This window comes from Mus pahari, chromosome 4, assembly GCF_900095145.1.
Source record: "Mus pahari chromosome 4, PAHARI_EIJ_v1.1, whole genome shotgun sequence".
NCBI lineage: Eukaryota > Metazoa > Chordata > Mammalia > Rodentia > Muridae > Mus > Mus pahari.
Window position 1 is genome coordinate 46,807,575 of NC_034593.1, and position 22,655 is coordinate 46,830,229.

Consider the following 22,655-nt stretch of genomic DNA (forward strand, 5'->3'; position numbering starts at 1 on the left):
ATCTCATTAGTGAATACAAGTGCAAAAGAAAAAGATCTCTCATGGTACAATGTATAAAGCAGTAGTAGTGTGAATTGAAAACAGAACTATCTATCCTTCATTATTTATTATTAATTACCACCTCCAAAATTTATTTCACTCCAACCTGAAAACTTGGGCACAGTATGAGTGCAGCCAGTGGGGGGTGGGGTGGAGAGAGAGGGTGAAGAGAAGAGGGGAGTGCAAGGTCCACGCATTTGCTCAGCAGAAGAGAAAGGAGGCATGTGTGACAAGAGCTTCGAGTTGCAGAGTGCGCAGAACACCAGAGTCAGCATATGGCTGTCCCTGGCCAGATTACAGGCAAGCCTCTCTGTGTCCAGACTTAGCGTCTGTCACAAGTGACTCTGTGACCCCGGCTCAAAGGTGACACTCTCACAGACTGGCCTCCGGCAACATTGGTGATCATGCACACCTCATGTGAGAACATCCAGAGTTGGAACACAGCTTGAGTAGCTGTGTGGGTAGACGGAGGAGTCCACATGCCGGGAGGAAGATGACGTTCTTCACCTGAACTCGGGTACTTTAGGTTTGAAGTTACTGCATAGCATTGTGGGTAAGAATCAAATGCCACGGCTTTTGCTGCAACGGCAGAGCTGATTTTTAAGACAAGAGAGGAGTTTTGAGGCTGAAGTGTTTGGGAAGGTCTACTGTCAGACCCCGATTCCAAACGCTACGGGGGCGGGGGAGGGGGAACCACAGACATTGAGGGTCTGGCTTTCTGTCCTGGCTGAGGAGGAAGAAGCAGCAGAACCCTGGGATGCTACAAAAGTACACAGCCACCGAACACTTAGCATAAGCTTGGTTCGCTTGTACTTGGAGCACTGGCAAAGCTTCCCAACCCTCGTTAATCACTACTTCAGGGAGTCTCTTGGTGTCTTAGATTCGAAAGAAATCCTAGCTTACCTGCCTATTTCTTATATCATGTATCGCTAACGGGAAACGAAACCTTTTTTCTTAGCCCTACTTACGGATACACATGGATACTACACTATAACATTAGTTATAGCGCTCTTAAGCTTTCTCTATGGATTTATTTGTGTTAAGCTGAAATCTTTTAGGCAACAAAAATAATTGTAAGATGTTAACATAGTATAATTTAATCTTTGCAATGGGTTTATCAAAATATATCTATCATCTATCTGTCTGTTTATTATCTATCTACCCATCAAGAGGGAGAGGGAGGGAATTATTACTATTATGCATTATTTCCCCCTTGGAGATTTATATTTTTATTAATTTTGATCATTAGATAACTTAATGTCTACATACATACCTGATTTATTTTTCATTTTTAGGTCAAGGATATTTATTAAATCCAGGAGTTTTACTTTGAAACTATTAGTTTTTGAAAATGCCCAGTATTTTAATAAAATCTATACTATACAGGTAACGGCTTCCTCCTTGCTTCCTTCACAGTCCAGTATGGGAGGCAAGAGCCAGTTCCCACTTGCCTTTCTTCAGCTAACAGCTCTGCCCCCTTCTGTGTCTCTTAAGTCTCTGGTCTCTCAAGTATCTTGTTAGCTGTAGACCCACAATCTTCATTGCTCTAGCATCAGACTGCATCACGTGCTCCACGTCTTTTTACAATTTGAGGACAGCTTTTATGTATGTTGTACCATGGACTGAGCTGTGATTCCTCAAAGTTCTTGGGTTGAGACTTGGAGGAGAAGTTTTTAACAATATAGTTAAAGTTAAAAGAGGTCATAAGAACATGTCCCTAGGCCAACAGGAATAAAGAAAAGGCCATCTGAGAGAAGACACCAATTGTCTATGAGCCAAGGGGGCAAACTCAGGGACTCCTGCTCACTTCTAGAACTGTGATGCTCAACCCCCTGTTAAGTCACCCAACCTGTGCTTTCTAATATGGCTTCCTAACAACCAGTCACTTAGATACATACCTGTCATTTTTATCATAAAGGTACCGGAATCTCCTTCTAGAGCTTCTAAATTCATGTTTCTGTTTGGTCTCAGTATCACTACCTCCTATCTCTAGCCAAACACCCTCCCAACCAATGGCTGCTTCCCAGAAGATTGTCATATATATATATATATATATATATATATATATATATGTGTGTGTGTGTGTGTGTGTATACATATATATATTTCATCATGTGAATTATAATTTAAATGTTTTAATGACTATAAAAACATTTAGACAAATCTTAAACCACTGAATGTAAGTATTGACCTGAGGTCTCACTGCCTGCCTACCCACCTAGTGTCACCCCTACTACAGCCATCCATCATAAATATGTCTCATGTCCCAGGCTGTTAGAATGGCTGGAAATTCTTGAAAACAATTGCTCTTTCTGACCTAATTTTTATCTTCCCTGCAGTGAGTAAGTACCCTGTCCGCTGGACTCTCCTGTGCCAGTCCTATGCTCAGCTTAGAAGCTGAAGCCTGCAATGGCAGCTCTAACCGAGTTCCATCTCCCGGGCTTTAACTCAGGTCTTCTTGGTGAGCTTCAGTAGCTCCCTGTCTCTGAAAACTCAAATACTTACCGCTCGTTATGTTTATCTGCTGTCTTCAATGCTACTGTGACTTTCCTAAGGACAGTTTTGACCTCTCGGAATCAATGCAGATGAATACATCTTTGTCTTCATGCAGGAAGGACCTGATTTATCTCCATATCTGTAACTTTCCAACAAATGGTAAAAAATTAATTACAAAACGGAAATAGACAAGGCTCTGTGGCATTACCGGAATGAGTCCATTCAAACGTCTAGCACATTCCCTGCCAGGTGGTCTTTAGTTGGATTCCAGAAGCTGAAGAAGAAATGAACCACCACCTGTTTTTCTTGGAGCCTAACGGTTCATGTTTATGTTGAAAGTTACTACATCAGTTTCTTTGAAGAAGCTAAATTCCACTGGTGCATCTCATTAGGCAACTACAGGGCTGTGCTGTCTGTGTCTTTAAAGAAGGTGGTGGGTGGCATCTATTGTTAGTCAACCTATCCTCTGCCACCATGGGCTCAATGCAGGTCTACCACAGCTCAGAAATGATGACAGGTTCTAGACCACCTGGGTTTAGTAGTTATGCTCAACTCCTAGAGTAGGCAGAACTAAAAAGGAAAAAAAAAAAAAATCAGTGAGCCAAAGGCATGGATTCAGTCCAAAAGAACAAATATTAGAAACAGGTGTGAGATGTTTCCTGGGGAAAATCAAACCTTGATTCCCCATCTGGCAGTGGACTGCGCTGTTTTCCCTCATAATTCTGCCTCCTTAAAACATTTTAACAAAGGAGTTAATTATAAACGTCGTTTCACTTCAAGCCAATGTTTCCCCAGCCCATACGTCTGCATAAAACCCTTGGGTAATTATAAACGTTGTGAAGAGCACGGTTTCATTTCCATTTCACTTCCCAGTGATATCCCATCCTTCCTACAGAAGCTTAGACTCGAGGTGCATTTTAGTGTGGGAAGCATACGATATATGTATTATATTACCCTTTACATGCAACATATGACTTCTACTGACTCACATAAAAAGCTCACAATCTGTACTCAAGTTTACAGCAAAATGTCAGAACACAGCATGGCAATGCTTAGGTTTGTGTATTTTAATAACTGCCTCATTCAGGAAAGTATTTGTCCCTGTGGATGCGAAAGTTCCTTATTAATAGTTTGAATTACAACACATATCCTTTTAAATATTTAATTTATTATATATTGTAGATGAAAAAGGATGATAAAATTATCTTTTAAATAGTTATTTTGATGGCCACATGGCAACACAAATCTCTTCTCTCTTCTTTACTAGATTATAAATATTTCATTGTTGTCTGCTTTAAAAGTTCTGCAAAACGTAAGTATAACTAAGATAAAATACACATATATATTTTATCTGGGGTGGGGCTCATTGGTAGAGTACTTGTGTATAATATGCAAAGTCATTGAATTTGACCCTTAGCTCTGCAGAAAGAAAACCTTTTCAGGGAACACAACTGGGAACAGCCAGGGTAAATTGAAACGAATCAGAGAAATTAATACCAGCTCAAGGATCATTCATATCCGATCTTGACACCGTAGGCTTTTAAAAGAACACTTCCACACGTGGACTGGTTAATAAATTAAATTGTAGTAAGCTGGGCAGCCATCTCATGTCCTTAGTTTTTCTCCTTGGTTTAACTTGTAAAGCCCAGTAACATATTTCCTGGATCCCTCACAGGATGCTCACAGCGTAGGAGGTCACTTTAGTGGTTGGCATAAAGTGACCTCGTTCCATGAGTCAGGCCCTGTAGCGTTTGTTAGCTGTTTCCTCGTCTTCATTCCCAAAGCAGGCCCTTGTAGACCCTGTCACAAGTTACAGGGAGCAAAGGGCTCAGAGCTTCCCATGCTTGCTTTGAGCTCTCTTGCTCCTGGCCACAGCCTTTAAAATGCAACATTTGGCTGCATTTTCCTGACTCTTGTCTTCCAGCTCTCAGGGGTGGGGGTGGGGAAGGCGCTGAGATGAATTCATGACAGTAGCAAGAGGCACCCCTATATGGGGTGCTCCCATAATCCTTTCATTCCCACCCCTGCCTGTTAGGCTCTGCATCTTCCTGACCAGTTCTTGTGTTTCCAAAACAAGGGTACATGTCAATTATTACTGGTTTTAGGATGAAAATATTTGAAGCAGTATGTCAAAGCATTCTTGGAAGACCGTGCTGTGATCAAGAGTGCAGTGCGCTGGAAGAGGGTGGAGGCTTCTAGTTTTGTAAAGTGGAGGTGGGGAGCCGATTAGGAAAATGACCAAGGTGGGGAGGTCTTGCTGATTCTGCCTGTAAAGATGGTCTTCAATTTAGTCAACTAGTATACTGCTTGTGACAAATACACATTAGAAGCTGTATGGTGATGCCTTAGTAATATGGATGCCTAAATAAGACCAGGATAAGGACAACATCAACAGACATGTTAATGTGGAAGAGGGAAATCTCACAGGGCGAAGAAGGGCTAGACAAAGAACTACCAGCAATAAACAATTACTGAAAGAGGGAAAATTTGTCTTCCCCAGGTGTGAATTGATTGTCTAGCACCAAGTGATCAGTCCTAATAAACACACGGGCAACACGAAGCAGATTCAGCAGGCTGTACTTATATATTTTGTACGCACGCCGTGCGTGTATGTGTGTGCGTGCGTGTGTGTGTGTGTGTGTGTGTGTGTGTGTGTAATAATACAAATTAAAAGAGAAAGACCATGAATTTGAGAGAGAACAAAGGATTGGAGGGAGTAAAGAGATGAGGGAATGATGTAATTATATTTTAATTCTAAAACATCACAAAAAATAAAAATAATGTAGATGAAGAGAAATAAAATACACATTAAAAGTGAGAAACTGGGAAGCAAATTATGGATGAAGTGGGGGCTATGGCCCAATGACACTTCAAAATAAATGTTTTCCCTTCCCTTCTGGAGTAGTTTGAAGTAGCGTCTCTCATGCAAGAGAACAAATACTAAGAACTTGTCAGCCGACCCTGCGCGCTTTCAAAGGTACAGGGAATGACTTTCTTTCACAGGTAAAATGTCTCCTCCACGTGGTTTGAGATCTTAACGAAGCTCTTAAATATTGTCATGATGATGTGAAATAAGAACAACCTTCCTCGTACCTGTCCACTGCTGTTCTCTATCTAAATGCTGCTCATTACCTTGCTGGCAGGCTCTGAAGCAAGGTAGTAACTGCTCTATTCTAGTTAGTTATTATTGATAGTCGGAATCACTAGTATCATTTTCCAATCACAAGCTTTATTTACAACGGTCTCTGTGTATTCTAAACTATAATGCGGTAAACTCACTTTAACTAGCTCTCCTGATTTCAGTGACTCAGTTCTGAATATTCTTTATAACTCTGATGCAAGATTATCTTAACATGAAATTGAACAGAAAACCATACTAGGCAGAAAACTGTGATGTCTTTTACTGTGCCTCTCCTTCTCCTCCTCTTTCCTCTCTCCCTTCTCCCCTTTTCTGCTTCTTCTTAGTCTTCCTCTTTCTCTCTCTCTCTTTCCTTCCTTCCTTCCTTCCTTCCTTCCTTCCTTCCTTCCTCCCTCCCTCCCTCCCTCCATCCCTCTCTCTTTCTTTTTTTCTTTCCTTCTTTCTATGATTTCCCCTACTTATTTTTCTTTGTCTTTTGCCTGGAATGTCACTATCTGAAGGTGACAATCGTTCTCTCTCTATCACATCCTCCAGCCATCACCCACCCAGGCCTTTCTGACCATTACATTGAAAACTCCTTCTCATACATGCCTCTGATCAAATCTAAATGATAGCGTGATGTTAATCCATGGCCTTGTGAGACAGTAAGGTATTCGCTTAAGAAGAGACCCTGAAAGAGGCAAGCAGATGTCTAATGCATACATCATACAGCCAGAAGTACTGAGATAATGTTATCAATAAATGCGAAGCTAGCAAATATTTCACAGGGAAAATTGTCGAACTCATGTCTTCTTCCGGAGTAAAAGATCAAAAATTATCAATGATTGCTTTAAAATAATAATAAAGAGAAAAAGGGCAAGAATGTGAGAAAAGTGGGCAGGCAGGTGCGTGTGCATGTGCATGTGCGTGTGCGTGTGTGGGGTGTGTGTGTGTGTGTGTGTGTGTGTGTATGTGTGAGGGGACGAAACACGGGGGAGGTTGAAGGATGAAAAAGAAGAGGGAATTATGTAACTATATTTTAATTAAAACTATTAAAAGACAAAAGGTCAATTGTATTGCAATAGGAGATTACTATTTTGTTTTCTGTGTTTCTATAAGCTAATTTCTACCCCCCAGAGCTCGTGTCTCTAGCTGCATATGTAGCAGAAGATGGCCTAGCGAGCCATCATTGGGAAGAGAGGCCCCTTGGTCTTGCAAACTTTTTTTTTGCAAGAGTTATAAAGTAGTCGAATAGCAAAATGTCTATGCCTCTTTAACTGAATCTAAAAATAGAGGAAGACTGCAACCTTCCTTTTTCCACATCAGATCCTCTCTGCAGTAATGCTCAGACACACATCCCAGGCCTCCGGGATTCCTGATGGACACATACCTTCCCCCTAGGGGTTGATCCCAGGCAGCAGATGTGTACCCAGAGAACAGACAGAGTGGGTGTTTGAAGACCAGTGGTTCTCAACCTTCCTAATGTGGTCACCCTCGTGTTGTGGTGACCCCAACCACAAAGTTATTTTTGCTGCTACTTCATAACTGTAATTTTGCTACTGTTATGAATCATAGTGTAAATCTCTTCAATGCAAACCCTGTGAAAGGGGGTCGATCCAGAGGTCAAGAACCTCTGGGCCAGACCTCGGAGCGCATGACCACTTGTGCAGGTCTAATGTGGTGTGGACAGATGCCTCACAGTTTAACCTGCTACTGTTTGCTTCTGTGTTTCTTTACCGTGATTCTTTGCCACAACAGAATTTCTATTTAGTCAAGAATTTTTACCTGTCCTATGTACATCTGAAGGTCCAGCTTCCTCAATTCATGGAAGATGCCCATAAAATAGGGTTGAATATGGTACCCGTTACTTAGGAGCATAATACTCACAAGCTGACGTCAGGAAAGAGATGTAGTAAAGAATTCCAGAGCACATAATTGAAATACTAGAGAGCAGATTTCTTTTAGACATAAAAAATTAATTTATAACTCACTATTCAGTATAGTTACAGACAACATATTTTAAAAGCAGCTTCTGTACAGAAGTGGATGCTCACAGTCAGCTATTGGATGGAACACAGGGCCCCCAGTGGAGGAGCTAGAGAAAGTACCCAAGGAGCTGAAGGGGTCTGCAACCCTATAGGTGGAACAACAATATGAACTAACCAGTACCCCCTGAGCTCGAGTCTCTAGCTACATATGTAGCAGATGGCCTAGCCAGCCATCATTGGGAAGAGAGGCCCCTTGGTCTTGCAAACTTTATATGATCCAGCACAGGGGAAGGCCAGGGCCAAGTAGTGGGAGTGGGTGGGTAGGGGAGCAGGGGCAGGGGGAGGGTATAGGGACTTTTGGGATAGCATTTGAAATGTAAATAAAGAAAATATCTAATTAAAAAAAAAGCAGCTTTCTGGAGGTATATATGTCATACAATCTGCCCATTAAAAGCCCATTCTTCAAAGGATTTCAGTATGTTCATGAATATATGCAACTGCACTAGTCAATCTTAGGACCATGCAAATACTTTTAAATAGTCTTTTAAAACAACTGAAATATGGACATTAACAGTTCTACAGTTTAATATATAGCTAATCCATGCCATTTTGGAGAATAAATTATACTTATTTGCCTGTATAATTGTTGCTAGAGGCTTAAGATTTGCAATTCAGATTTTTTTTTTCATCGATGTTTCTAAATAATAAAGAGTGCATGGAAGGAAAGAGGCTCCCGGAGCTATAGTTGACCCAATTTGAAGCATTTTACAGCTTGCTGTGGTTGTAGGTCCCTTAAACTCATCTTTTCTGCTTGCATCTTCTGGATGCTCTTTAAGGGGCACAAGTGGGATAGTGGATACTATTTTAGTAACCTTAAATTTTCTATGTTTGTTTACTCCAAACAAAATAAGAAATGGAAATTATCCTTTGTCAATTTGAGTTTTACTTTTATAATTTTTAAATTGCACATCTGAACGTGAACAAGGAAAATTTGGGGCATCTGGATAAATAAATCTTTACTTAAATCTGGATAAATAAATCTTTACTTCTGGATGTGTTCTTGTCCCTTAGTCAACACCCTCCGTATGTAGAACAAGTGACTACTATTATTTCAGAAAATCCTGGGTATCACAGAGTTGTAAAATAGGTACTGCATTTTTGAGTTCTTCGGGAAAGTGTATTCTTGACCTGTATGTAGTTTACTTTAAAAATGTGAAAACCAAACCCACTACACCAGAGTACAGACATTTGTGGGGAAGAGGGTCTGTGGGTAGAGGAGGAGAGCATCCCTGGGGAGATATGCACAGCCAGCCCTCACTGCAGTCAGTTTTAAAGGAACATCCAGGCCACTAAACAGACTTCTAGACAATTACATGATTATGATGTCTGCATGGATGAACATCTTAGACTTCACGTATGTGAACAACAAAAATCTTAAACTGGTTAAAGGTATCTGCAGGAAGTGCCATTTTTCATTAAAAAGCAATAAAAATCATAAAAAAAAAAACGGACAATGAAAAATGTCAATGGGCGTTAATGTGTCCCCCAGTCAGGTAGGTCCCCAACAAGTTACTTTAAAGACAGGAGGGACAACACACGCTGTCTTTTGTGGCTTCTTGTTTCAAACGCAAGTCTGAGCAAAGCCTGTTTTGACAGAATGTTTTAAAACACTGTGTTCTCAAGTAGAACCCTAAATCCACCCATTATCTGGGTGTGTAAATCTAAATAACTGGGAGTTGCTAAGACAGCCTGTAATGGCTACAGGGCAAATGAAGACCAAATAACCCGAAGACAAAAAATGGAAAGAGCGTCCTTCCTTCTGCATATCTATGGAAGGATTTAAAAATTGGAAGAGTGATAAAGGAGTCATGCAATTATACAATTAGGAGGAATTCCACTTGGTTTGTGGACTCAAGTCTTTTGCCAGACTTGAGTAATATTTCTACCTCACCTGGAAGGTGTCTCTCCACAACCTACCCAGCTTTAACGCTGCCTTGATTTAGGATTTCCCAAGCACTCAGGTACACAGCGTTCGCTCTTTGTCTCATGAGTTCTCAGCAGTGTGGAGAATATGCCCCTCACACACTTCAAAATCACCGCCTCTTTGTCTTTATTATAAACCCCGTGGATACAGACACAGTGCTGACGGAAGCCTTTTTCTTGTTTCTTTGTACATATTTAAGTTGAGTAGACATCTTATGCAATCCAAATGAACTCATACTTCAGGCTGGGCTCTCTCTGCAAACGAAGAAGGATATATTTGAGCATGTACATATGGGTAAGACTCATTCATATTTATTGAATACTGGAGAAGCGTTAGCCTCTGTTCTCTTGTTTTCTAAGTAGGGTAGAGCCATTGGATCAGATTTCAAGTATGACGAATGAGTGAACAAATAAAAATTGCTAACTTCTTCAGGACCAGTCCTTATCTAGGGCTCTAGCCCACACGTGGTCTCCTTTTCCCTCTCTATTTTAATCAAGCATATGCATACGTGTTGACTATTTATTTAATTGCATGACGGTTACGCCTACATTTATGTGCGTGTACCATGTATGTGCAGTGCCCAGGGAAGACAGAGTCGGATTCCTTGGAACTGGAGTTATGAGTTGGCAGGTGGGCCTGGGAACTGAAATCAGGCCTTCTGGGAGAGTAGCCAGTGGCTTTAACCACCAGGCCATCTTTCTAGGTACTCATGAAAATATTTTCATATTGTCTGGTTATATACTTTTTCACTTGATCTATAAGATCTCACTATATGAAATTTTATTCCAAGAAATACTAAGTTTAATCTACAATAAACTGACAAAACTGTGAATAAGCTAAAAAAAACCCAAACAATAAAAAAGCAGAATATTATTTTATTCTAAACAATTTGTCTTCTTAACATGTCCCTTGAATCTTACATGAAGATAGAAATCAGTTGAAACTGTTTCCAAGTGTGGGCAGACAAGTGGCACTTTGAAAAACTCATTTAGTTTTTTTTAAGCATTTTTTAATGTGTATGGGCATTTTTCCTGCAGGCGTGTATGTGCACCACATTTATACAGTGTCTGAAGAAGCCAGGAGAGGGTATTGGATCCCCGAGTATTGTAGTTACAGAAGGTTGGGAGCCACCATGTTGGTGCTGGAAATTGAACCTAGGTCCTCTGAAAGAGCAGGGAGTGCTCATAACCCCTGTGCCCACCTCCCAGCACTGGCAAGTGCCGCTCTATATGGAGTACTAACAACTTTTTAAAATATTTGTCCTTGAAGTGTATTACTTAGATGCATGTTACCCCATACTCCGAGAGCCCTCTCTTTATATGCAGGACAAGAGAATACAAACTACCCCAGAATGACCACAAGGCAATTTCTGCCAGGCCTCCCTGGACTTCATTAGTCCAGGAATTTTTTTTTTTTTTATTGAAGCATCTTCTGAGGCAACTCTGACTTTTTAAAGATATTTAAAAATTAGATTTGGATGTTGAAATAAACTTTATTATTGGTGCCTTATGCCCGAAACTTCCATGCAGAGTTCAATTCAAATACCAGAGCCTTATTATACAGACGTAATTCTCCTTTCAAATGCGATTTGAATGGAATCACCCTCCTTGTGAGCATTGTTTTCTATTCAGACGCTCCAGCTACTTCAGCTGCTTCGTGCATTATACGGTTGCGTGTTCCCTCACCAGCCCTGCAATCTTCTTGTGTTTATATTCCTATTTGATCAGTTTCTTTCCTAAAGTGTCCATATTTAGCATAAAAGGTAATAAATAGCTCAAGTGAATTGCAAAGGTTTTTGAGTAGAGGGGGCATGTCCTTCATTCACTCAAATGAAAACATGTCGTTTGTTCCAGAGCAGTTTAATGGTGGAGAGTTTGCATCTAGACTCCTAAGCAAGCCCTTCTCTTTCGTCACTATTTCAGGCATGGCTTGTGATGGTAGGGTCTTTATAACTGAGAAAACAACCACCACACAGATGCAACCGTCTCCTCGAGCTGAAACTGGAGGTGGGGAACCACAGCTTACCATCCCACTGCCTACAGGAACCAATCGTTCGATCATGTTAGCTGGGATGCCACAACGTGAGTGACTTAAGTGACTCTTTAACCTCGCCTTAGGGAGCTCCTGAGAGTGGGAGATTTCAGGCTTCAGAGCTTGACTCCCCGTACAAGAGGCTGCAGAATGGGACGGGGAAACTGGTTTCCAGAAGGGAACTAAGAACTCTAGTGTAACGTCCTTCTCGAACACGGGCTGAGATGTGGCCCCTTCCAAAGTGAAATAACACTGGTAAGGACTGAGACATATTCACTTCAACCTGGTGTCCCCTCCTGCAGGCTGCCACATCTGTACCAATCCACACTAAGGTTGGCTTGGGCACGTTTGGCTTTTTGTACACTCGTTAGTGAGTTATAGATTAGTATTCAGAACTTGTAACATCAAAACAATCATTTGTACTGAGAGATTTAGTAGAAAATGTGCTGTAACCAAAGCTCATCATGATATCTGGAAATAGTACACATTGTGAATTATCATAATTTCCAAATACATTATTGTGGTGATAGCACATGGCTAACGGACTTTTATTGTGGTATAAGGAAAAATTCTTGGTAGCTTTACAACCCCCCGCATCCCCCCAGTTGGGAGATACTTTTTAAAACAGTCATTTATTTATTGTGGGTTTAGGGTGAGCATACACTGGGGTGAGCATGCATGTGCCACACTGCTCTGTGTGCAGCTCAGAGAATGGCTGGCAGGAGCTGCCTCTCTCCTCCTACCCTGTGGGTTCTGAGGATTGAATGGAGGTCATCTGGCTTGACATCAAGTTCTTTTGCCAGCTGAGCTATCTCTCTCGCCCATTGGAAGATTTCTTTAAAAGGGATTTTGGTCCAGGGAATTAAAGCTTCAATTATCAGTCCTGGGTCATTCCCTTCACAGACGGCCTCATACACAGAGCTTTTAGCGTAGCTCCTTCTCTTGCAACACAGGGAATGAGGAGCAAGTTCAGGTTCCTGTTAATTATTGGCTCCTGTCTCCTTAAATTCATGTAAAGGGGTGAAGCAGACTCTGCTAAAGAGTGAGGTGCAGATGAAAAGGGACTCCAGGCAAGCCCTCATGCACTCCTCGCCAAGTGCAGGCAGATAGACTTGAGAGAGCCGGTTTTGAGCTCCTGTCTTTGTGGAGAATGGAAGTGTGGGAGCAGGTATGGTCTGGGACGCAGGTTCAGAGGGAAGGCTCTTGGTGGGCTCGGTTGTCTTTTTGACTCTGTTCTCTCACCAGGCTTTCCACACTCATTAACACATTTCCGAAGGCACTCTGAAAATTATATAGTGTCAGTATGGAGAAAACTATGATGTGTACTGGATATTTCATAATGAAATGGTATCTTTAACAGGCTTTGAATATTCAAAAGGAGGAAGGTAGGACGGTAATTGCAGAAGACACTGGGCAACGCATGAGAAACTGACCTGCAGGGATGGATTGCAACACGGAGGGAAGGGGAGGTAGAAGAAAGAAATCAACCTATAAATGGTGGTGCATTAAATGGTAGGTCATATTCCAGAAAAGAAAATAGTCAGATACCACGGCGTCTCACAACATGGGAGACAGGGGTGAGACCAGACGTATTTTATCTAATCTAATTCTGAAGTGCTCAATAGTGAGCATGACCCACTCATAACAAATGTCCCGTTTCTAAGCCAGGGCCTTGGGATGTGGGCGTGGGGGCTGGCAGGGACAAGGGCTTCTTACTCTTTCCGGAGAGGGTATTCGCGCAACAAAGTACTAAGAAGTAGATAATGCTGGAATGTGACTACAAACGAGACAAGTAGAACTGACGAGGGTCCAAGTGTCCACAAAGGGGAAGGGATCAAAGGCAGGTCTGAGGTTCAAGCTTGGGCAGAGACATCCAGATTCATAGGGGACAAGGCTTGGAGGACTGATCTGAGAGTCCAGCAGATGCAGGAGTTGTGCTTCATTAACTGTTCACCCATCAGCGCGGCACAGTCCTGGTGTGCACTTGCTACAAAAGCAGCACAGAAATGCACGAGGGTCCGGGTGTGGTGGCGCACGCCTTTAATCCCAGCACTTGGGAGGCAGAGGCAGGTGAATTTCTGAGTTCGAGGCCAGCCTGGTCTACAGAGTGAGTTCCAGGACAGCCAGGGCTACACAGAGAAACCCTGTCTCGAAAAACCAAAAAAACAAACAAACAAACAAACAAAAACAAAAAAAACAAAAAACAAAACAAAACAAACAAACAAAAAGAAATGCACGAGGAATGGGGGAAGGCTGCCATCCATCCCGGATGGGCTGAGGTAGGTTTCTAGCCTTGAATCTTCCACAATGGACATTGATTTTTCTCAGGCTTTTAACTTCATTATGTCAACTCTGTAGGTAGCTAGTAATTAGCCCCATCTCTTTTGTCATAATATAAAGCCTCGGGGGAGGAGGGAAATCAAGGTCTACATCTGATTTATGACCATAGGCATATAAACAATAGGAACAAATGTCTAGAACATAGTTGAAAGACTGAGGTTTCGAGAGGCTTATGTTGTGTTTCAGACTTAGCTGTGCTGTACTAATGGTTAATTTATTTGTTGTGCCTCATGCTTGCCCTTGCTAATTTACCAATCGCCTTTGTACTTCACTGTCAACTCTCGTAGGATATATGCATGATAGGCGGTGGGTTCTGCTGAGGACCAGTTAGCTTGGAATCAGAATCAACAGTCTCCATGTCCTGTTGAAATGTCTAAGCAAATCGGCCTTGTGGCGTTTACTTAAAAAGGTGGTCTCTTCCTCCTGTAAGACAGTTACTTCGGAGACCTTGAAAGATGACTAAACACAGCACAGCTGGGTGTGGTGGCTCACAACTCTAATCCCAGCACTGGGGAGGCAGAGGCAGGTGGATCTCTGAGTTCAAGGCCAGCCTGGTCTTCAGAGCAAGTTTCAAGGGCTATACAGAGGAATCCTGTCTAGAAAACCAAACCAAACCAAACCAAACCCCCAACAACAACAAAAACAAAACAAAACAAAACAAAACAAAAAACCACCCTAAAACATACTGCACAGCACACACTTGTTTGAGCTTGTGCTTTTCGATAAGCTTTGCTGGTGACCTGTCCTGACCCCTTGGGATCCTGGTTAGCAAGGTGAGTTTGAGAAAGGCCATGAATTCCCTCTGCCTGCCTGAAACATTAGCCCAAGGACAGAGTCGTCTGGAAACGGACAAGGGAAAACTTAATTTGTAAATCTTAGTGGGCTGATGAAGTCCGTCTTAATGTGTTCAAACCCTGAAGGCAAGACCCTGTCTGCACAAGGAGATCATGTCTCTTACATAATTCTCACAGAATGACACGACCGACCGCAGTCTCAGACCATTTTGTTTCTTTCTTAAACTTTTTTACTTATTCACTTTACATACAGCTTATCGCTCCTCTCCTCCCAGTTACCCCCCCCCCCCCAGTTCCCCCCCCCCCGCCAGTCCATCCCCATCCCCCTTTCTCCTCATGGAGGGTCTCCTCCCATCCCCACTTCCCACCCCTCATATCAAGTTTCTTCAAGGCTAGGCACTTCCTCTGCCACTGAGGCCAGACAAGACAGCCCGGGTAGAGACAGGCAGCAGCTTTTGGGATAGCCCCTGCTCCAGTTGTTCAGGACTCACATGAAGACCAAGCTGCACATCTGCTACATGTGCGGGGGAAGCCTAGGCCCAGCCCGTGTATGTTCTTTCGTTGGTGGTTCCGACTCTGAGAACCCCAAGGATCCAGGTTAGCTGACTGTTGATCTTCCTGTGGAGTTCGTTTCCCCTTCGGGCCCGCACGTTCTTGTTTCTTACAGAGTCAGTTTTATAGTGCTCTCATAATTTTATAGACTAGCACCTTTTCACAGTTCAACTAGGTGCATTACTCTGAGCAACTGATACACATTAATGTATCAGCACAACGAAGGCATACTGATGGGCTCACTTCAGTAGGACCTCTGCATGAAGATTTGTAGTTAGCCTGGCTATATACTCCACAGATGTGTGTAGGGTCTGAGCCTCCCATGTCTCTCCTTCCACAGATGTGAAACTGGTGCTCTGACCCGAGGCATTTTCCGGTGTTACTCTCTGAGACATCTTCCCCTTCTCCTAATAAACCTCGGTCCTTCATGTCCAGTTGTGGGGGCGGGGGCGGGGCAGGGCGGGATGCTTTCTAGCACACTAACTAGTGTAAATAATACTCAGAAACGGCTCAGGGGACAGAGTGTGTCCTAAAATGTTTCCTGTGGTTGGAAAGTCGGCTTCTAAAAGAGGGTTGGGCTGGAGACAGCTCAGTGCTTTCAGCGCAAGCTCCTCTTAAAGAGGACCTGGGCTCAGTTCCATCCAACACCCTTTGTCGCCCTCTTCTTGCCACTGTAGGCTAATGCATGTACATGATGCATATAAACTTACATAGGCACTTATGTACATAAAAATCAAACAAAATTTAAGGTTTATTTGTATTATTTTTGGTTATAACATAACAGTGCTGCATACTATGTTTTCTACCACTTTTTATACCTCCTTTCTTTTGCACTAAAATTCAGAACTCCTGATGAGGTTGTTTATTTGCTTTATTTTATCATACAACTAAAATTACAATACCAGTAATGCCACTGTCACTCAACATGCAGTGTCACAGTCTTTTGTTTTCTTGGCGTTTTTCTTTGGGAGGGGTAATAGTTATCAGTGTTCTCAGAATATATACATATATTCCCTTGGGGTCTACAGAAACCTGTTCTAAAGTTTTTCCTCTGTGTTGATCTCAGCAATATTATATCCATGTAGGTTCATTTATTTCATTTTTGTATTATATTTTAGAGTTGTACTTTTCATTTGAGGTTAATATTGTTTGACCACATAAATAATTTAAGTAGTTAAGAATTTAAAATTATGTTAAAAGTTAGCATGAACAGTTTTTCCCCCAGGAAAAACTTTCTGAGTAGCCCAGCTATGAGAGAAACTGGGAATAGTTTTCTATTTGTTCAGAACATTTTGCTTTTATTTTTTTGTGGTCTGTTTATGAATATTTTTGCCTGTTTTTAGATTAAGAGTTTTTCTTCTTCTTTCTATTTTTAATAGATATTTTTAGACTTAATAGAGATTTTCTTCTATTTTTAAAGGATATTTTTATCTCATGGAATTTAGCTAATTTTCCAATTCTAGTAGAAACTACAAATGCATTTCCTTAATTTGTCATTTAAAATTTAATGTTATATATCGAGGCCAAGTATGGATTTGAATTTTTCCCTCTTTTTATCTGTATGTTACTAATGTAAGGACTTTATCCTTGTGAACTGACTATACTAAATAACTGTACAGGGACCGTAGGATGGACCAGTAATTAAGAGCTTTGGCTGTTCTTGAAGAAGGCCACGGTTTTGTCCCCAGTGCCCACATGGCAGCTTCCAACCCACTGTAACCCCAATTCTAGGGGATCTGGTGCCCTCTTCTGACCTTCTCGGGCAAAGAGCACACATGTAGTACACATGCATACACGCAGACCTGCATACCTGCATACTTGCAGACAAAACACCCAAACGTATAAAATCCATAAGTAAGTATGCATTGATGGTTTCACGTTTGTGGATGTCACAGTTACTGTTACTCATCTCTTTCCTAATGTCCGTGTGGTTGACCAGCTCTGCTCACTGGCACTAGATGGCCATTGTAAGGTAGCTAGCAAGGTCTCATCTTGCCACGTGAGTCTTTCCAGGCTATAGTCAGAGAGTGACATAGCGTGGACTGAGGGTCTGAGAGCTGTCATGGCTACAGATTTAAAGGAGGGTAGAGAGAGCCATGGTTCTGGGGAAGCTGGGAGGGATGGCGCTGGCCTGGACCTGATTTAGTCGGGGACACCATGTTGGACTTCTGATCTAGAACTGTAAAATAATAAATTTGTGTTGATTTTGGTCACTGGGCTTATGGAGATTTGTTATAGGAACAACTGAAAGCTAAAGCTGTCTACGTGTATGTGTGTATTTTCTGTTTCTCCACTGTCCTGTCTTACACATCAGTGATTTTAAGAGAAGCTTCTTTGGTTTAGTATAATATGTCTTAATTTTTTAAGCTTAGGAGAATGTTCAAATTAAAGTAAAATTTATTATGATAATGATGAATTCCAGTATAGGCTGTTACTATAGACTCATAGATCACGTGTGAAGAACAATTATTTAAGTTAATGCATTAACAAAAAAACCCATGAAACTCATGTATTTGAGGAATCTTATTAGTGACAACTGTAGAAAGCTAAAATGAGGTGAGTGAAAAACAGATTTAAAAAACACTCAGAATTGATAAACTGAGTAAACTTTAAAAAGAGAAAAATCCTCGGGCATTTATTTTCCAGCTCCTATGCTGAAGATCGCCACCCAGTGGGGACACGGGAAATTCCAACACAGGGTGCCCAGCTGTGACTTCATGAGGAAGCCTGTGGATGGGTGAGTCAGGAGAGGAGACAGTGGGGAAGAGTCTAGAAGCACCCAGGGAAGGTGAAGGCACGCCCACTGAAGACTGAGCTGTACTGGTCATTACCTGAAGGCAAAGGACAGACCCACAAAGAAACAGAGAAAGACTCACAGAGAGGAAGCGCGTTACATTTTCACAAAGGTGAAAGAAGATCAAAACATCCGCTATCTGTTGGGTTTAACAACAAACAGAGAAGGCAAACTCCTTGGTGAATAATAAGTGGCTGGAGATACAAGAAAAGTGAAACAAGAGCCAGCTGAGGGGCCCCACCCTGACCCGACACCTGCAGGGGCTCAGGGTTCCCGCCCCTGCTCAGATGGTCATTGCAAGCCACTTTTCTCCCTAGTGACTCAGTAGATGCTGTTCTTAATTAATGGTTCCGATTTCTGTTTAACTGGACCACAATTCTTCAAGGAGGGACCACTGATCATGGCCACAAGCTTTAGCAACTCTGTCTTAGCACTTACTCTGTCTTTTCAGATAAGCCACTTTGGCAGGAGCCCCCGTGGTGTTGCTGATAGGCAGCAAACAGCAGGCGGAAGAGTTTTGCTCTCTGGCTCTGCCACCACCTTGATTAGTCAGTGTGCATTCCTGCCCAATCTCGTTGGAGTTTGAATTACACATTGTTTGCTAAGCCCTATGCTTGGCCAAAGAGGGACTTAATGGCACTTAGGAAAAAAGAAATGATCAAATGACACACGGTCTCCAAAGCATCATTATCTCTCTGATGAGTGACACTTTAAGCCTCACTGTGCTTCTGGGTCCTTTGATGATGGCGCTCCCCACACTCACTTGGATGACAGTTTCTGAGGACTGTGCATAAAGAAAGCTGGAGAGCCTGGGTTCGTTCACAGCACAATTTCTGAAAAGAGGGAAGGGGTTTTCTTTGAAGGTGACAATAAGCTCCAGTTAATGGTAGCAGACTTCAGTATACCGAGGGAAATCCAAACAAGCCCGAAGTGTCACTGAAACATTTATACTTTTGTAGTTCCTTTCTATTTAGGAAATTATTTCACTGTATACTTTTTAAATCTCATAGGGAGAAAAAATAATTAAGCATCGATGGGTGTACTTCTCCATCTGGTCTTCAGAAAGTAAATATTAAAATGCACACGGGAGAAAATATAACTGCGATTATTATGAGGAGATAAATAATTATCTCACAAACCAATCTATATAGATTACATAAACAAATAAATTGATTCACTATTGATAGAGCCAGATTTCTCTCCATTCTGGATTTAAGACGTGATCATTTTGCAGGATTTGTTCTTTAGACAGAAATGAGAAACGGGCTTCTTAGCTAACATCTGTAAATCTTTTCTTTTCATTTGTATTTCATATCTAACATGTACTATATTGTACTTATACGTTGTACTATATACGTTGAGATTAAATACATAATATGCAAAATGAATAATCTAGGTGGGAAAATGGAGACGTGAAAGACAGACGCCTACTTCCCCAAGGAAATACTCTGAGGTGGTAAAGTCTTAAAAGGAGACAGCTTGGTTGAGATGAAATTTGAAGTAAAACATTGTGTAAGAAACCAGCTGGGTGGATTAAATGCGTGATGGTGGGCGGTGAAGGAAGGGCAGTCACCTGCAGAGAAACATTCTAGAATATCTGCAGCTTCCAGAACATCAAGTCGATTAGAGAAGGCCAGTTGGGGAAAAGAACCCTGTGTTGGAGCACACAACTGCTGTGCTATGTGGAGTTGCTCACTCTGAGTTCTAGAGTGACGCCCTGCTGGGATTTGATTACGTGGCAGTCTGTGGAGGAGACAGCATCCTGCAATTACATAGGACTATTTTGATTAATTACGGTTACCCCCCCCCCACCACTTCTTTTTACTCATGAGCTGTATTTTTTTGGTTTAAAAGATTTGTAAGATGAGACCTTTTACAGAGAATCATTAGTGCAGACATCAGGCACAAAGGTGACACATTTAAAGTTGGGGAACCTATTAGGAGGTTCCTTAGAGTGGGGATTTTCTTGTAATGTCAGAATACGGAAGCAAAAATAGACATTGCAACTATTTCAGATGTAGGAAAGGCAGCAATATAGAGAATAAAGGAGAATAGTAAATCATGGATAGTGGGTTATGAGTTACTTATCTCCAGATAGTGTTCTTGTTCTAGGAAGCCGATTTAAACAGGTAGGGTTGATCATTAGTGACAATGTCAGTTGCTCCAGCTCCATCCTGAATGCTTGCCTAAGGGGCCTGTGAGTCAAAAGCTTGGTTCCACAGTGGTGTATTGAGAAGAGGTTTAGAGTTGAGGCTCGGTGGGAAAGTCATTAAGTCATTGTGTAGGACTGTGAGTGCCCTCAGGGGTTAGTGGCTCTGATTTCTTCCTCTCTATCTTCTTTCTGCTTCAGCGCACCCTCCACCCCCAAGGAAAGCAGGTTTCTTCTGCCTGAATCTCTTGTGCTCCTCTGCCACACACCTAAAGCTAATGGGCCAATCTATCAAGGGCTACAACCTCTAGAAGTCCAAGTGAAAATTTAAGTGTTCTTCTTTATAACTTGATTATCTCCTGCGTTTTGTTATAGTCATAGAAAGCTGACTAACATACAAGTCACTGAAGACATTCATCTTTCCTCTAATAAAATGGAGCCAGACATTGTGCTGGCTGGTTTTGAGGGTCAGCTTGAATGACAAGAAGCTAAAGTCAGAGAGGAAGGAGCCTCAGTTGAGGAAATGCCTCCATGAGATCCAGCTGTTGGGCATTTTCTCATTAGTGATCAATGAGGGAGCCTAATGAGGATAGTGTTGTCCCTGGTCTGGTGGTCCTGGGTTCTATAAGAAAGAAAGCTGATAAGCCATGTTAAGCAAGTCAGTTACCAGCACTCCTCCAAGACCCCTGCACAGCTCCAGTCTGCAGGCTCCAACCCTGCTTTAGTTCCTGTCCTGACTTCCTCCAATGATGGGCTAGGATCTGGAAGTATAGCCAAATAAAGGCTTTCCTCTCCAACTTCCTATTTTGTCCTGGTGTTTCGTTCCAGCATTAAAAATCCTAAGGAAGACATCGTGATAACTGTTTTAATGAGAATTTCGGCTTCTATATTGTTTGCTAGACACCAGGTACTGTGTAAGAGCCATGAGAAACAAGGGTTGGTATTGTTCTTATTTTACAAATGAAGACACTGAAATACCCAGAAGTCAAGTTTTGTTCTCAACTCCAGGGTTTTGATCATTGTTTTTCCAGTTAATGTCCACATGGCTTAGAATGTTATATTCAACGTTGACACTCTGAAGCAATCAAGCGTTCTTGTTTCTAAGTAAAATTTCTTTCAGCTCATGACAACAGACTATGAGGACAAGAACACTGCTCTCTCTTGGGGTGTGTGATGGTTATTTTCAGTTGTCAACTTGAGTCTATCTGGAATGAACTACAATCCAGAAAGGAAGGGCTCCCCTGTGATCTGACTCTTGAGTTGGGGAGAAAACACACCTTCGATCTGGATCTTGAGGCTGGAAGACACCAAGGTTTTGCTCTAAATCTTGAGGTGGGATGATGCACACCTTTAATCCGGATCTTCAGGCCCAGCTTTAATCTGGGCCAAATCTTCTGCTGGAGGCCTGCAGAAGGGCAATGAGGAAGGAAGGGTTTGCTCTTCTTTGCCTGTTCGCATCCGCTTTGCCAGTACATCCATTGGGGACCACTTCTTCAGGATCCCAGCTTATCCTGAAGACCAGCCGAGACACCCAGCCTTGTGGGGCTGAGCAACTACTAGATTCTTGGACTTTCCATTCTCAGCTGCCCATTGGTATATATATATATATATATATATATATATATATATATATATATATATTCGTTCCATAAATTCTGTGACTCTAGAGAACACTGACTAATACAGAAGAATGTCCTAGAGCAATTGCTTCATGCTTAGTATTCACAACAGAAGGCTGCAGGTAGGAAGCCAACTTAAACACACACTGCCCCCCGCCCGGGTGTGCAGGATGAATGTTCTCATCAGTTCTTATAGCACGGACAGCAGAAGAAGCTGGCGATCTCTCACACTAGAGGAAGAGTCATGCCCAGAGTTGTGAACAACCGTTCCTATAGCCGAGACACAGAGCACCGTAGAGAGAGTTTGAGTGTCACAGCTCTGTACTACCTTGTTTGGGCTCCCGGGCGGGACAAAGCTTTTTGCTTAATCCTTAAGTGAGGTGATAGACTGTTAGCCATGATTGATCAAAAGTTGGCTGCTTGACTAGTGGAAACCTAGCCAACTAAATTTGGTTTTGGTTGCAAACACATGAAGTTGTGTTGAAGTTGACCAGCTGGGACTGAAAATACAGATGCATTCCCAGGCTAATGTTAATCTCACGCTATTGAGAAAGACGCATTTCCCGTTTGGGTTTTGCTATTTGCATCTGAGGCTGTAGTAGGACACATTATCTTTGGGGTTACTGATATTTTTTATTCCATTTTTGGATCCTGATCTAGTGGAGAATGGCATCCGTGTCCTTGTCTGAACTCTGCTTGCTCAGTCAGTTGTCACTGCCATTACATTCTGGGTCCTGATGGGTCATAGGTA

The 22,655-nt window shown here is 42.0% G+C and overlaps 1 long non-coding RNA gene across 2 annotated transcripts; it reads left to right on the forward strand.

Moving 5' to 3' along the window:
• Positions 1-265: 265 nt before the first annotated feature.
• LOC115063838 lies at positions 266-19,210 on the forward strand. 2 transcript variants are annotated; one of them, XR_003843714.1, is made up of 6 exons: positions 266-592; positions 3,803-3,847; positions 9,825-9,919; positions 11,548-11,706; positions 13,017-13,168; positions 17,989-19,210. It is a non-coding gene; the product is annotated as an uncharacterized LOC115063838 (long non-coding RNA). The 2 variants fall into 2 exon arrangements; XR_003843715.1 differs by lacking the exon at positions 9,825-9,919.
• The last annotated feature ends 3,445 nt before the right edge of the window (positions 19,211-22,655 follow it).